General features: G+C 56.1%; 1 long non-coding RNA gene across 4 annotated transcripts; it reads left to right on the top strand.

Annotated features, from left to right (window-relative positions):
- The first annotated feature begins 2,841 nt into the window (after positions 1 to 2,841).
- On the top strand, positions 2,842 to 11,042 carry LOC137220173 (uncharacterized). 4 transcript variants are annotated; one of them, XR_010941514.1, is made up of 5 exons: positions 2,842 to 3,420; positions 3,521 to 3,726; positions 5,953 to 8,626; positions 8,768 to 8,808; positions 9,866 to 11,042. It is a non-coding gene; the product is annotated as an uncharacterized lncRNA (long non-coding RNA). The 4 variants fall into 4 exon arrangements; XR_010941517.1 differs by having other exon boundaries at positions 3,195 to 3,420; positions 5,953 to 6,124; XR_010941516.1 differs by lacking the exon at positions 8,768 to 8,808 and having other exon boundaries at positions 3,195 to 3,420; positions 5,953 to 6,181.
- Positions 11,043 to 11,456: the final 414 nt, after the last annotated feature.

Genomic DNA, 11,456 nt, shown 5'->3' with positions numbered 1-11,456 from the left:
CGTGCAGCAACGAAGGCCCAGCGCAGCCAAAAATAAATAAATTAATTTTAAAAAAAGAAGTAAAAAGAAACAGGTGAAATTAAATTTAATAACACATTTTATTTAACACAATATATCCAAAATATTATCATTCAACATGTAACCAGTATAAAAATTATCGTGATATTTTGACATTCCTTTTCTCCTACGCCTGTTTGACACCTGTGCTCTACAGGCAGGTGTGGTATTAACAGATTTTCAAGATACAGACACTGAGAGTATTTGGTGAGAAGAGTGAGGTGTGGGCCCAGGAAACAGTAAAATGTGCCTCCCCTCCCTCCTCCCCCCTCCCCTTCCTCCTCCCCCCTCCCCTTCCTCCTCCCTCCTCCCCCCTCCCCTCCCTCCTCCCTCCTCCCCCTCCCCTCCCTCCTCCCTCCTCCCCCTCCCCCTCCCTCCTCCCCTCCCTCCTCTGCCCTCCTCCCCCTCCTCCCTCCTCCCATCCCTCTTCCCTCCTCCCCTCCCTCCTCCCTCTCTGCCCCCTCCTCCCTCCTCCCATCCCTCTTCCCTCCTCCCCTCCCTCCTCCCTCTCTGCCCTCCTCCCACCCCTCCTCCCATCCCTCCTCCATCCTCCCCTCCCTCCTCTGCCCTCCTCCCTCCTCCCCTCCCTCTCCTCCCTCCTCCCCTCCCTCCTCCCTCCTCCCTCCTCCCCGCCCTCCTCCACCCTCACCAGGCTCTGTGCAGGCACTCCTCTCCCCACCCCCAGCTCCCCACTCCCAGGGCAGCTCTAGGCTGAAAGGTGAGGAGTCCAGCCCCAGCTGGACTATCTTGATTTGTGGACATTTATCAAAGCTCTTCATGACTGAGGTCTGTGCATTTGACTTCCTGCCAGCTCTGCTCCCAGCAGGGCCCCTACCTGGGGCAAGGGAGGGACAGAAATGGACAGAGAAAAGGCCCCCTGGACCTCAGGCCCCGGGGAACTCTGGGGACACAGGCGGCCCCAAATCCTCCCTCCACCACTTCACCCCACACGCATTAGTGACGGGCCCAGGAAGGGTGTGGCCCGGACTGGCCCCTGCCCTCCCAGCTCCCACCCCAAAGGGGAGCAGCCTTCCCCGGGGAGGCCTGAGAGCCCCTCGCCTCTGCCTCGTGCTGCCCGGTGGGCGGCTGGGCTCAGGAACCCGGCCCTGCGCTTCCCGCCTGCCCTCACGATGTCCGCGGCCACCCTCGGGCCAGCCTGGCACAGGAGGTCCCACAGAGGCTAATCGCCCGCCCCTGCTATCCTGAGGATGGGAGGGCACAGTCGTGCCTCGTGGTGACAGGACATGCTCCCCACCTCATGCCTGGCGCGTCTGCAGGTGGCTGTCGGGTGACCGGAACTCCCAGCTCAGGAGAGGCGCCCATTGAGGGGCACCCTCCCACCCTGCCCGCTCCTTACTTTGACCCGGGCCCCGGAGGGCAGCTGTGTGTCCTGACAGAGCCCCTCTTCCTCTGTAAAACGGGCAGGGACACCCCTCGTGAGACGGTCCTGAGAAATACGTGAGGTTGCGGGATCAGGACCCAGGACACACAGAAGTGCTGACTCGGTGGCCAGTCACTTCCTCCTGTCTCTCTGGCTAGAGGACGGCCCTGCGCCCCTCACAGTAAGGGGGTGTCTCAGGATGACTTGAGCCATGCTCCTCTCTCTGGAGCAGGCCCAGCACCAGGTCCTCGAAGTGTGAGTCACGGAGCCCAGGGATCTCCCTGGGGCCCCTGGAGCTGGGGAAGGAGGGGGGCTGTTCCTGGAGGGTGGGGTCTGGCCCACCATGCCCACTCTGTCTGAGCGGCTCCACTTTTATCTGCTTCAGGTATTAGGGCTTCAAATGCTGTTATTTGAAAAGAAATTTTTGGTGCCCCAAAACGTTGAAGTCTTTTCTCTATAACCTCTCATGTGTTAGACTGGAAAACACAGGCCCCATCACACAGGACGAGATGCAGACAGGTGGGCCAGGTCAAGGCCTGGGGCAGGTGGCTACTAACACCAGGGGCTGAGCCCAACTGCCCCTCCCGAGGCAGGGGGTAGGGGTACTGGCCTCCCGGGCAGCGTTCAAACTCAGGGCTCGGCTGTCAACACCCGAGGGGCAGAGAATCAGTCCCCAGCTCCCACCTTCCTGGGTCCCGGGGGCCCTGGGTGGGCACCACGCCAGGACAAGGGGAGAGCTCAGAACCCCAGCAAGTGGACTCAGCCTGGACCCTGTGAGCTCAGTGACGTCACCAAGCCCAGGGGCGTCCGGGCACAACCAGGGCACCCAGGGGCCCTTCCACTAGGGAGAGAGGGAGAGGCCCTGCGTCCAGGAGGTCAAGTCAGTCGAGCAAAGGCTTGGAACACACAAACTGGCACTTGGCACCAGGTGTGCCGAGGGACACGGGCCCTGCCGGCACGTTACTACGCAGGGAGCTGGGACGCGCTGTATCTTGATTTGTGGACATTTATCAAAGCTCGTCACGACTGAGGTCTGTGCATTTGACTGTATGTAAAACACACGTCAACGGCTCAAAGTCCTCGAGGGGGACAGACCCAGATGGAGGGAAAGGATGGACTGGGGCCCGCAGACAGCTCTGTGCCTTCTGACAAAGACAACCCAGGGAGACAGGACAGCACGGGGAGGTGGGTGGGGCCCCTTGTCGGAGCAGGGGCCCGGGAGCCACGATTCTCTGCCCAGAAGCCAGGGCCAGACGTGCCGATCTGCGCGCACACGATGACCAGAATCTGTCCCGCCCAGGCCACGCTCCAGCTCGGAGGCCTCCCCAGGACCTGCACGCCGGGCAGTCCAGGCGAGCACACTCCTGGCCCCTTTTGGTCTTCAGCCCCAGCTGCGGGGAGGGCCTGGCGGCAAGGCGGGCAGAATCGTCCCGTGTTACAGGAGCGTTTGTCCGCCTGCAGAGACATCTCCCTGCAGCCCACTGCCTGGCCTCCCTCCTCCGGTGCCCGGGCCCACCACCTGCCGGGCCCTCACGGAGGAGGGCTGGGGAGCACCCAGACGACAGGGTGTGAGCTGCCCGGCGGCGTGGGAAGGCTGGCTGGGAGCCACGACTCCTTGCTTGGGAAGCTGGGAGCAAGCACCGGCAGCTCCCCTGACGCAGGCGGGGGCTGAGTGCTGCCTCCGCCGGGCTCTAGCTGCGGCTGCCACGCCAGCCCCACCCCATGAGCCTCCTCAGGCCTGGGGGCGGGGAAAGGCCTTGCGCGTGCGCAGTGCAGTCTTCCCGGGAGTCCGGAGCCCGCACCCTGGGCCTGGCCTCCAGGTGAGGCCGGGCAGCCTCGCCTGGCTCTGGAAGAGGAGGCTCCCGGGGCGGGGCGGGGCGGGGCTGCAGCTCCCCGGGCGAGGCCAGGCCTGGGGGACAGGTGGGTCCGCTAGCTGCAGCATTCAGCAAACGACAAAGGCACACGTCTCTTACCTGGAACAGGTGAGACCTCCTCAGCCCACCTCCCTGGGCCAAGCCCACTTCCCACCCTCCCTCGCCTCTCCGTAATATGGCCCGACTGGCCCCTGCCCTCTGGTAACAGGAACCAGCCGGCTTCTCCCACTGCAGGGGGCAGGCCAGCACCGTCCCACCGGCGAAGGAACAGAGGGGCCCAGGCAGGGCCCCGCCCCAGGGGCTGATGCGAGCTTGACAGTGCCTGTGATGCTGCAAGGACGTGCCAACACGGACCAACTCCCTAATCATTAAAAACAAAACCAAACCAACTTCTCAGGAAGGAGTTTGAAAACGGTAAGCTCAGCAGAACGGGGTCTCCCTCCCCAGCAAGCTCAGGAGCGGAGGGAGGGACCCGCCTGTCCTCCCGGCCCGCTGCTCCCCCCGCGGCAGCCCTGCCGCCGCCAGTTCTGCCAGCTCCCGCTCTGCCCAGCGCAGGCACACACGTTTATCCCAGCTCTGGGATGGACTGGGCTGTCCTGGCTGGGACTGCTGCAGAGCTGCGGCAGGACAGCGGGTGATGGTGGCACTCAGCTCCCCGAGTCCACTGCCCTGTGGACTGCAGAACTACTCCCAGCCGCCGTCTGAGCAGGGACACAGCTCCAGGGGGAGGGGCAGGGTGGGCTCCCGTCCAGCAGACACTCACGCATCCTTTCCACGGCCGGCCCTGAGCTGGCCGGTTGTCCACGGGCCCACAAGCCTGGAGGAGGGGGTGAGGGGCGGAGGGACAGGCTGGGGGGTCCACACAGAAAGGAGAGCCCCCCGGGGGTTGGCCAGAGGTGGGGTGCAGGCTGGCAGGGCTCCACACTGGCTGTAGGTCTGGGGCTGTGCGGGGCAGGGGAGGACACCCCCCAGGGGAGGCTGGAGTTGGCAGGCTGAAGCCCAAGGTGGACGAGAAGGTCGCTCTGTTGGAAGGCACCCTCCCCATGGCTTCCGGCCAGCGATTTGCAGAGAAGCACCTGTCCCTGCCAGGGCCACCCTCCCAGGGCCTGTGCCCGCACGCTGGCCACATCACAGGCACCTCACCCAGGACACTGTGTGTCGGGAGGGAGCACAGCAGAGCTGCCAGGAGGCCGCGCCCTGTCTCCCCACCTCCTGCCTGCCCGCCTCCCTGGCCGAGGTGGGCTTGGCTGGACGGAAAGGGCTCCCACAGCCCAGGGAGGGTGTCTCGTCTGAGCCTCCGGCTGGGCCTGGCCGCCACCCTGTCCACTCGCCCTTGGCCGTGGCCACGCCCTGTTCTTGATGGGCCATCTGAGCCAGGCCCTGGGGGGCTCCACTCTGGCCACTCCCTCAGGGAGACACCAGGCTCTGGGCCCAGGAGGAAAGAGGGGGTCTGCGTGTGGGCCTGTCCTCCCGTGTCCTGGAGGGAACGTGCCGAGGACACGTAAGCAGGCCCAGACGGCAGCACGAGAGAGAAGGTGGCGTTGGGCTGGGTCTCGCTGGCCCTGCCCACTGTCCCCAGCCACAGACCATGTGGGTCACCAAGACCCCCAAGAACCTGCCTCCCGACCTCCCCTCTGAAGCCCCTCTAAGTGATATCCAGGACCCGAGCCCTGACACCAGAGACCCCAGGCTGAGGACCATGGGGGGGGGAGGGGGAGGGGGAGGAGGGCGCGGGGAGGGGAGGTGGCTGGGGAAGGAGACACCCCCTCCGCCAGGCCAGGGACAGGGCTCCTGGTCCAGCACGGAGTTCTCCCAGAAGGGCCCAGGGGAGATCCGAAGGGGAGGGAGAACCTGCTGGTGGTGGCTGGTGCCGCCCTCCATCCCCCTCCCCTGCCCCAACGCAGCCCCCTTTCCTGAAGGACGAGTTCTCACAGCCACGTGTCCGGCCCGGCTGCAAAGCCTGGGGCACCACCTGGTGGTCAGGTCTGGGATGGCAGGCCGCTGGGCCCCAGGACTCAGGAGGGGGCCAGGGCTTCCCCAGTGCCCCACCCACCCCACCCATGCACTCTGGGTTGGGCGGGGCTCCTGGCCCCCACACTGCTGGACTCCACTGCCTGCCTCTCCCACCTGCTCCAGCCATTCCTCACTGGTTTTGGCAAGCTGGCCTCCCTCTGGGTGCGAGCACGGATGGGGGGTCTGGGGGAGGGTCTGTGATCACCTCCATGGCACCAACGAAGGACTGGGCTGAGGGATACTGAGTGACTTTCTCAAGGACACACAACTGGTAAACGATGGTGCTGGGACAGGACGGCACCTGCGGGACACCCAGAGCTTCTCGGGGTGCGGAGCCCCAGGAGTCTGCAGCCTCAGTCCCAGGACAGGCCCTCCCTGGGAGGAGCGTGGAAAGATCATTAAACTGGGAGTTAGAATTTAAGCCCAGCTCTACCCTAACTCGCTGTGAGGCTCTGGGCAACGTGCTTTCCCTCTCTGGGCCTTGTCTGACCCCAGAGGACGTCACACCCGGACAATCTCCATGGGCTGGAGGCCGGGCCTCAGGTTCCTGGCTCCCACAGACAGGGGCTGGGCCTCAGGCTGCAGGTGAGTGACCGTGACACCCTCCCTCCCTGCCTGCCTCCACAGGGGAGTAGGTGAGCCAGACGCCTGTCCTCCTCTGTCCTGTGAGCCCCGCTGCTTCCGGGGCCTGCTGCCCTCAGCTGCCACCAGCAGGAGTGAAGGGGACCCATGGCAGCTGGTAATGACCTGACCCCGGATTAGCAGCGTTCAAACTGCATTCACACTCGTGACCCCGGAGGTAGGCAGGACCGCAGTATTGGCCATTTGAGGAAAGTCCAAGACCCAGGATGGTTAGGTGAGGTGCCTGAGGTCCCCCAGCGGGCAGGGGCAGCCTTCAAGTCAGTGCAGTTTGTTTTCACCAGGTATCTGCCACACTTTCGTCCCCCACCCCAGCTCCCTGGCTCCTGTCACTGCAGCTGCAGGGCCTGGGAGAGCCGCCCCTGTGGCCAGGGCCCCTCTGCCTCTGAGGTTCGCTGGACCATGACGCCCAGTCCTCCCTCCAGCCGGCCTTCTGGGCCTCCCACTGTCCCCAGGGGCTGGAGCATCTCCCAGAGGCTGGTGGCCAGGGACCCGACAGGACACTCTAGGTGGGAGCCTGATGCCTGGGCCCGGTCCAGCCGTGGGCAGAGCAGCCTCAGGGGCCCCTCTCCAGGCCACCTGACCTCTCCCGCAGCACCACCCGCTGGCCCTACGGCCCCTCCCTGGCCCAGAGCAGCTGCTCCAGACTCTCTGCAGACACCACGGCCAGTACCCACTTGGTCAGCCCCATGGCTTCTCCGGCCAGTGCCACCCAAAGCTGGGTCAGCTCCTGCTCGAGGATGCCCAGGCCACGGCCCTCTAACCCAACAAGTAAGAGGGTCACTTTCCTATTTGAGAAAGTCCCCATCGCTGCTGCCCTCCTGGCTATATATATCATTACAACAGCCATCCATCACATTATTATCAGTGGTGATATTACTGCTAAGCCCCCAGAGTAATTCTGACATGCACTGAAATTTGGGAACTAACCCTACCCTCACCCAGGACCGGTGACATACTTGCGGGTCCCGTGCAAAATGCAAACGGGAAGCCCCTTGTTTAAAAATTAAGAATTTCAGGGTGGCAAGGGCAGAGCCTTAAGCCAAGTGAGAACCCTTCCAAGCGGGGTCTCTGGCGGCCACAGCTCACGCTGCCCCCCACTCATTCTGAGCCCCTATGGGTCCCATCTTCCAGCCCTCCCCTCACCCCCACCATTCTCAGCAGGGGGTTCCGAAGACTCACGAAAGGTGGGGTGTCTCCAGTCACATGACGACAGCCTTGGTCGTTGCCATTGGTTGGCTGCGGCCGTGTTTTCACAGCCAATGAGGGGAAAGAGAGGGAGGCATGGGCGTGGCCTGGCGCGGAGGGGCGCTGGAGGGCAGGGCGGAGACCAGCGCACCTGGGCTGCTAGGACCTGTGCCCGCCCGGTATAAGTTACCGTTGTCTTGTCCTCTCTTTCATTTCCTCTCTCACCACAGTAGACTGTCCCCAACGATCCTATCTTATCTTTTATGACTCAGTGCAGACGTGAGAAGGCCTTTCCTGTGCTTTGGAAATTATGTACAAAAGGCAATATAATGTGGCTTAAGAGGTAGACACGGGAGACAGCTCACCCACCTTAAAATTGGGAACAGAAAACATACAACTCAGTTGAATAAATCTGCAATGTTTGTGACCTAAATTAACGCATTCAACAGCACTCTTTCGAGTACAATGTTTTACATATAAAGATCAGTAAAGGTGAGTCGGGGGAGGGGAGGGGAGAAATGAGAGGGGTGTGTGTGTGTGTCCGAGAGAGAGGAATTCTATTCAAATGCTTTGTGCAACAGTTTATTACTTTTACTTATTTTGTTAAATGTACATACCAGAGTGTACAAAAAAGTATTTCTTTTTCTGGTTTAAAGAATGATAAAACATAAACTCCATGTTACCTACCCAAGTTAAGAAATAGATCACCGTGGTTTCCCTGAGGCCTCGCCTTCGCTGAGCTGCAATTTTTTCTTTCTCCTCTCGCCAGCTCTGCCTCCAGGACAGAGCTGTGTTGTGCCGCTGTGTGTGTCCATCCTTACAGGGCAGCATGCTGACTGCCTGGTGTTGACCCGGAGGTAAATGGATGGACACACACTGTGTGTAGCTTATGTCATTTGCTTCTTTCCATCAAACTCTTTTTGAGACACCTCCACGTTAATGACTAAAGCAGTTGTTACTCAGTTTTGAAACTTTATTTCTTTTTCTATCCATTCTACTGCTGGTGCATATTGCATTGTTTCCAGTTTGTGGCTATTGTAACAGTCACGATGCTGCTATGAAATCTTTCCCCCAAGGCACACGTACAAAAGTTTCTTGTCTAGACTATAGCCTAGGCGTGGAATTGCTGGGTCAAAGCGTATCATTCCTGGGATGGTCAGTTTTCTGTGTCAACTTGGCTGGGATAAGGGAGGCCCAGATGGCTGGTGAAACATGGCTTCTGGGTGTGTCTGTGAGGTTGTTTCCAGAAGAGGTTAGCACTGGAATCTGTAAAGGTGGTCCTCATCAGGGAGGTTGGGCGTCACCTAACCCCCTGAGGGTCTGAATGGAACGGAGAGGCGGAGGCAGGGCGAGTTTGCTTGAGTTGGGACCTCCATCTTCTGCCCTTAGAGAGGGATGACCCTGCTTCTTGGGCCTTCGGATCACACCAGGATGGACACTGTTGACTCCCCGGGTCCCAGTTCCTGGGCCTCAGGTCTGTACTGGAAGTACCTCTGGCTTCCCTGGGCCTCCAGCCTGCAGACTGCAGACTGTGGGATTGACCGGTCTCCACAGCCCCTCAGAGTAAATCTCTTTCTATTCATCCACATGTAACCTATTGGTTCTGTTTCTCCAGAGAACCCTCACTGATGTAATTCCCACACTCCACCTGCTCAGGTAATGGCTTTCTCCCATTCACACCCCTATTAGCCGTTGGCGAGAGTCCACAGTCTCACCAGAATTTGGGCGGACTGTTAATTTTCACTAGTCTGATAAAGTGACCCATTATACAATTATGGTTTAAATATTACAAATTGGGGTTTAGAGGTTAGGGTTACAAATGAGGCTGAACATTTGTCCATATATTTCTGAGCCAATATTTGTATTACCTGTTCTTGGAAAGGTCTGTTTGCGTCTTTTCCTCATTTTTCTCTTGAGATGTTTATTTTCTCATTGATTTGAAGGGGTCTTTAGAGGCACGAATCACGGACAGTAACTGACCTGATCAGGCAGCAGATCCCTCGCCCATTCTGTGGCTTATACTGTCACGTTCTTTATTGACTTTTGGTAAAACATGTTGAATTTTAATACAGTCAAATGAATCTTTTCTTTTATGGCTTTGCTTTTGACATCTTAGGAAATCCTTCCCTACCTCAAAGTAATACAGATATTTTCCTATTCTAGCATGTTCTAAGATTTATAGCTTTGCCACTTCTATATAAATTTTTAATACACCTGGAATTCATTTTCATGTATAGAATAAGGTAGGAATTCAATTCCACTTGCATAACCAATTGTCCCAGAACAACTTATGAAATAGTTCATCCCCTCCTGTTGGTTTATGGTGCCCACTGTGTCATAAGTCAAGTTTCCAAATAGGTCTGGGTTTATTCTTCCTGGTCCCGCGTGTGTTTCCTGATGCATCCAAAGTACGCTGTTTTAGTTATCAATACTGTAGTGATACTGAGCCTTGATATCTGATAGGGCAAATTTCCTCCTCTCTTTTTTATTCTTCTTCAGGAATTCCCTGACATTTTTTTTGGACTCTTTGTTCACCCACATACATTTTAGAGTCACTTTGTCAATTGATGTGAAAAGCCCTGTTGGAATTTTTTTGGAAAATGTATTGAATCTATAGATGAATTTGGAGCAAACTGATATCTTTGTAGTATTATCTTCCTATCCAGGGATGCAGTCTGTCCATTTACTTATGCCATTTAAAATTTCTTTCAAGGGACTTCCCTGGTGGTCCAGCGGTTAAGAATCCGCCTGCCAGTGCAGGCGACAGGGGTTCGAGCCCTGGTCCGGGAAGATCCCACATGCAGCAGAGCAACTAAACCACAACAACTGAGGCTGTGCTCTAGAGCCCGCGAGCCACAACTACTGAGCCCACGTGCTGCAACTACTGAAGCCCAGGCGCCTAGAGCCCGTGCTCCGCAACAAGAGAAGCCACCGCAATGAGAAGCCCGCGCACCGCAACGAACAGTGGCCCCCGCTCGCCGCAGCTAGAGAAAGCCCGCGCGCAGCAACAAAGACCCAACGCAGCCAAAAATAAATAAATAAAAAATAAAATAAATTTATTAAAAAAAAATCCTATGGTTTAAAATTTTTTTTCTTTAATAAGGTTTTATAATTTCTCCATTATCCATCTTTTATTAGCTCTATTCCTAGGTATTTTACTTGTTGCTATTCTAAATGATATCTTTTTAAAGTTACATTTTCCAGTTGAGTCGAGCTGTTTACGGAAATACAAATGTATTCGGTTATTTTATCCAGAACGCTTGTTGAATTCTTTTATTAATTTGTATATTTTGTAGATTATTCTGCATTTTGTATAGACAATCATATCATCTGCAAGTAATGCTAGCTTTGTTTCTTTCTTTCCAATTCCTACACAGTTACTTGTTTTTCTTGCACTGGCGAGGAGCCCCAGTACACTATTAGCTATACATGATGACTGTAGGCATTTTGTCTTGCTTCTGATTTTAAAGAGAATGATTTCAACATTTCAACATCAATTACGATGTTTGCTGCAGGTCTTTGTAAATGGCCTTTATGGATGTCTACTTCTTTTCCTAGTTTGTAAGAGTTTTGTTTTTGTTTTTTTTAAATCACTAATGTAATAAAAAATGTATTAACACGTGCAAGGATTGTTCTAAATGCTTTACATAGAGACATTATTTTAATCCTCACAACACACCTATGAGGAAAGTGCTATTATTATTATTATTATCTTCATCTCTATAAATAAGGAAACTGAAACCCAGCGAGATTAAAGAAGCTCCTGGAGGCTACAGAGCTCCTTAAGCATTCAAGACCAGGCAGCCTGGCTCCAGAGTCTGTTTGTAACAGTCTCAAACTTCTCATTGGATGTTGAATTTTATTAAATCCTTCACGTACATCTATTGAAATGATTGTGTGGTTTTCTCCTTTATTTTATCTATGTGGCGAATTACATGAATCATTTTCCTAATATGACCCCAATATTGCAGCTCTGGCACAAACCTACCTTGGTTGTGACGTACGAACATTACCCTCCTGCTGGATTCAGCTCTCCAACATTTGTTAACGATTCTGCGTCTACGTTAATAAGTTAGACTGGTCTATAATTTTCCACCTTTGTACTGTCCCTGTGGTTCTATCATCAGGTTAGACTAATCTTATTTAATAAGGTGGAGAGTCCCCCTTCTTTTTCGAGTCTCTGGGGAAGTTGGTTAAGATTATAAATGTTGGGCTTCCCTGCTGGCGCAGTGGTTGAGAGTCCGCCTGCCGATGCAGGGGACACGGGTTCGTGCCCCGGTCCGGGAAGATCCCACGTGCCGCGG

This window comes from Pseudorca crassidens, chromosome 2, assembly GCF_039906515.1.
Source record: "Pseudorca crassidens isolate mPseCra1 chromosome 2, mPseCra1.hap1, whole genome shotgun sequence".
Taxonomy (NCBI): domain Eukaryota; kingdom Metazoa; phylum Chordata; class Mammalia; order Artiodactyla; family Delphinidae; genus Pseudorca; species Pseudorca crassidens.
Note: the sequence above shows the minus strand (reverse complement) of the source record. Positions and strands in the feature narration are given on the sequence as shown.